Source organism: Coregonus clupeaformis, chromosome 8 (assembly GCF_020615455.1).
Source record: "Coregonus clupeaformis isolate EN_2021a chromosome 8, ASM2061545v1, whole genome shotgun sequence".
Taxonomy (NCBI): domain Eukaryota; kingdom Metazoa; phylum Chordata; class Actinopteri; order Salmoniformes; family Salmonidae; genus Coregonus; species Coregonus clupeaformis.
In genome coordinates, this window is record NC_059199.1 from 16,316,196 (window position 1) to 16,320,921 (window position 4,726).

Genomic DNA, 4,726 nt, shown 5'->3' on the forward strand with positions numbered 1-4,726 from the left:
GAGAGAGAGAGAGAGAGAGAAAGAGATGGGGAATGAGGAGAGAGAGATGGGGAATGAGGAGAGAGACAGAGAGAGAAAGAGAGAGAGATGGGGAAAGGAAGATGAGAGAGAGATGAGGAGAGAGAGATGGGGAGAGAGAGAAAGAGATGGAGAGAGGAGAGAAGAGATGGGGAGAGAGAGAGATGGAGAGAGAGATGGGAGAGAGAGAGATGGGGAGAGAGAGAGAGAGAGAGAATCAAAAGATATAAGAGAGAGAGAGAGAGAAAAGAAGAACGATGAGAAAGGAAGATGTAAGAGAGAGAGAGAGATGTATAAGAGAGATGTGGGGAAAGGACAATGAGAGAGCAGATAAAAGAGAGTAGAGAGATAGGTACAGAGATATGAGGGAGAGATAGAGAGATGGGGAGAGAAAAATGGGGTGGGAGAAGAGGGGGAGATGGGGAGAAAGGAGAGAGAGAGAGATGGGGAAAGAGAGATGAGAGAGAGATGAGAGAGATGATGAGAGAGAGAGAAAATGAAGTGGAGAGAGATGGGAGAGAAGAGAGATGGAGAGAGAGAGAAGTGAGAGAGAGATGGGGGAGAGAGAGAAATAGATGGAGAGAGAGAAAGAGATGGGGAGAGAGAGAGAGAGATGGGAGAGAGAGGAGATGAGAGAGAGAGAGAGAGAGAGAGAGAGAGAGAGAGAGAGAGAGGGAGAGAGAGAGAGAGAGAGAGAGAGAGAAAGAGATGGGGAGAGAGAAAAAGAGATGGGGAGAGAGAGAAGGGGGAGAGAGAGAGAGATGGGGGAGAGAGATGGGAGAGAGAGAGAGAGAGAGAGAGAGAGAGAGAGAGAGAGAGAGAAAGAGGAGAGAGAGAGAGAGAGATGGGGAAAAAGGAAGATGAGAGAGAGATGGAGGGAGAGAGAGATGGGGAGAGAGAGAAAGAGATGGGGAGAGAGAAAGAGATGGGGAGAGAGAGAGAGGGGAGAGAGAGAGAGATGGGAGAGAGAGAGAGATGGGGAGAGAGATGGGGAGAGAGAGAGAGAGAGAGAGAGAGAGAGAGAGAGAGAGAAAGAGATGGGGAATGAGGAGAGAGAGATGGGGAAATGAGGAGAGAGACAGAGAGAGAAAGAGAGAGAGATGGGGAAAGGAAGATGAGAGAGAGATGAGGAGAGAGAGATGGGGAGAGAGAGAAAGAGATGGGGAGAGAGAAAGAGATGGGGAGAGAGAAAGAGATGGGGAGAGAGAGAGATGGGAGAGAGAGAGAGATGGGGGGAGAGAGATGGGGAGAGAGAGAGAGAGAGAGAGAGAGAGAGAGAGAGAGAGAGAGAGAGAGAGAGAGAGAGAGCGTAGGAGAGAGAGAGAGAGAGAGAGAGAGAGAGAGAGAGAGAGAGAGAGAGAGAGAGAGAGAGAGAGAGAGATGGGGAATGAGGAGAGAGAGATGGGGAATGAGGAGAGAGACAGAGAGAGAAAGAGAGAGAGATGGGGAAAGGAAGATGAGAGAGAGAGAGAGAACGATGGGGAAAGGAAGATGAGAGAGAGAGAGAGATGGGGAAAGGAAGATGAGAGAGAGAGAAATGGGGAAAGGAAGATGAGGAGAGAAAAAGAGATGGGGAGAGAGAGTAGAGAGAGATGGGGAGAGAGAGAGATGAGGGGGAGAGAGAGAGAGAGGAGAAGGGGAAAGGAAGATGAGAGAGAGATGAGAGAGATGGGAGAGAGAGAGAAAGAGATAGGAGAGAGAAAGAGATGGGGAGAGAGAGATGGGAGAGAAGAGAGATGGGAGAGAGAGATGGGGAGAGAGAGAGATGGGGAGAGAGAGAAATAGATGGGGAGAGAGAAAGAGATGGGGAGAGAGAGAGAGAGAGAGACAGAGAGAGAGAAAGAGAGAGAGATGGGGAAAGGAAGATGAGAGAGAGAGAGAGACACAGAGAGAGAAAGAGAGACAGAGAGAGAGAGAGAGAGAAAGAACGATGGGGAAAGGAAGATGAGAGAGAGAGAGAGAGGGCGAGAGAGAGAGATGGGGAAAGGAAGATGAGAGAGAGATAGAGAGAGAGAGAGAGAGATTAGGAGAGAGAGAGATATGGGGAGAGATAGAGAGATGGGGAGAGAGAGAAAGAGATGGGGTAGAGAGAGAGATGGGGGAGAGAGAGAGATGGGGGAGAAAGAGAGAGAGAGAGATGGGGAAAAGGAAGATGAGAGAGATGAGTAGAGAGATGGGGAGAGAGAGAAAGACATAGGAGAGAGAGAAAAAGTGATGGGGAGAGAGAGATGGGAGAGAAGAGAGATGGGAGAGAGAGAGATGGGGGAGAGATGAGGATGGGGAGAATAGAGAGAAAGAGATGGGGAGAGAGAGAGAGAGATGGGGAGAGAGAGAGAGAGATGGGAGAGAGAGAGAGATGAGAGAGAGAGAGAGAGAGAGAGAGAGAGAGAGAGAGAGAGAGAGAGAGAGAGAGAGAGAGAGAGATGAGGAGAGAGATGAGAGAGATGAGGAGAGAGATGAGGGAGAGAGAAGAGTGGAGAGAAAGAGATGGGGAGAGAGAGATGAGAGAGAGAGAGATGGGGGGAGAGAGATGGGGAGAGAGAGAGAGAGAGAGAGGAAGAGAGAGAGAGAGAGAGAGAGAGAGAGAGAGAGAGATGGGGAAAAGGAAGATGAGAGAGAGATGAGGAGAGAGATGAGGGGGAGGGAGAGAGAGAAAGAGATGGGGAGAGAGAAAGAGATGGGGAGAGAGAGAGAGGGGAGAGAGAGAGATGGGGAGAGAGAGAGAGATGGGGGAGAGAGATGGGGAGAGAGAGAGAGAGAGAGAGAGAGAGAGAGAGAGAGAGAGAGAGAGAGAGAGAGAGAGAGAGAGAGAAAGAGATGGGGAATGAGGAGAGAGAGATGGGGAAAGAGGAGAGAGAGATGGGGAATGAGGAGAGAGAGAGATGGGGAGAGAGAGATGGGATAGAGAGAGAGATGGGGGAAAGGAAGGAGAGAGAGAGAGAGGAGGAGAGAGAGAGGAGGAGAGAGAGATGGGGAGAGAGAGAGATGGAGAGAGAGAGAAAGAGATGGGGGAGAGAGCAAGAAATGGGGAGAGAGAGAGAGATGGGGAGAGAGAGATAGATGGGGAATGAGGAGAGAGAGATGGGGAGAGAGAGAAAGAGATGGGGAATGAGAGAGATTGAGAGGGAGAGAGAGATGGGGATAGAGAGAGAGAGAGAGAGAGAGAGATGGGGAAAGGAAGATGAGAGAGAGAGAGACACAGAGAGAGAGAGAGAGAGACAGAGAGAGAGAGAGAGAGAGAGAGAGAGAGAGAGAGAGAGAGAGAGAGGGAGAGAGAGAGAGAGAGAGAGAGAGAGAGAGAGAGAGAGAGAGAGAGAGAGAGAGAGAGAGAGAGAGAGAGAGAACGATGGGGAAAGGAAGATGAGAGAGAGAGAGAGAGGGCGAGAGAGAGAGAGATGGGGGAAAGGAAGATGAGAGAGAGAGAGAGACAGAGAGAGAGAGATGAGGAGAGAGAGAGATGGGGAGAGAGAAAGAGATGGGGTGAGAGACAGATGGGGGGAGAGAGAGAGATGGGGAGAGAGAGAGAGAGAGAGAGATGGGGAAAGGAAGATGAGAGAGAGATGAGAGAGATGGGGAGAGAGAGAAAGACATAGGAGAGAGAAATAGATGGGGAGAGAGAGATGGGAGAGAAGAGAGATGGAGAGAGAGAGATGGGGAGAGAGAGAAATAGATGGGGAGAGAGAAAGAGATGGGGGAGAGAGAGAGAGAGAGAGCATGAGAGAGAAAGAGAGAGAGATGGGGAAAGGAAGATGAGAGAGAGAGAGAGAGACACAGAGAGAGAGAGAGAGAGAGAGAGAGAGAGAGAGAGAGAGAGAGAGAGAGAGAGAGAGAGAGAGAGAGAGAGAGAGAGAGAGAGAGAGAGAGAGAGAACGATGGGGAAAGGAAGATGAGTGAGAGAGAGAGAGAGAGGGCGAGAGAGAGAGAGATGGGGAAAGGAAGATGAGAGAGAGAGAGACAGAGAGAGAGAGAGAGAGAGATGAGGAGAGAGAGAGAGATGGGGAGAGATAGAGAGATGGGGAGAGAGAAAGAGATGGGGTGAGAGAGAGATGGGGAGAGAGAGAGATGGGAGAGAGAGATGGGGAAAGGAAGATGAGAGAGAGAGATGAGAGAGAGATGGGGAGAGAGAGAAAGACATAGGAGAGAGAAAGAGATGGGGGGAGAGAGAGACGGAGAGAGGGGGGAGAAGGAGATGAGAGAGAGAGAGAGATGGGGAGAGAGAGAAATAGATGGGAGAGAGAGAGAGAGAGAGAGAGAGAGAGAGAGAGAGAGAGAGAGAGAGAGAGAGAGAGAGAGAGAGAGAGAGAGAGAGAGAGAGAGATGGGAGAGAGAGAGAGAGAAGGGGAGAGAGAGAGAGAGAAAGATGGGGATAGAGAGAGAGATCGGGAGAGAGAAAGAGATGGGGAGAGAGAGAGAGATGGGGATAGAGAGATGGGATAGAGAGAAAGATGGGGAAAGGAAGGAGAGAGAGAGAGAGAGATGAGGAGAGAGAGAGATGGGGAGAGAGAAAGAGATGGGGAGAGAGAGAGATGGGGAGAGAGAGATGGGGATAGAGAGAAAGATGGGGGAAAGGAAGGAGAGAGAGAGAGATGAGGAGAGAGAGAGATGGGGGAGAGAGATAGATGGGAGAGAGAGAAAGAGATGGGGAGAGAGAGAAAGAGATGGGGAGAGAGAAAGAGATGGGGAGAGAGGGAGAGAGGGAGAGAAGGGT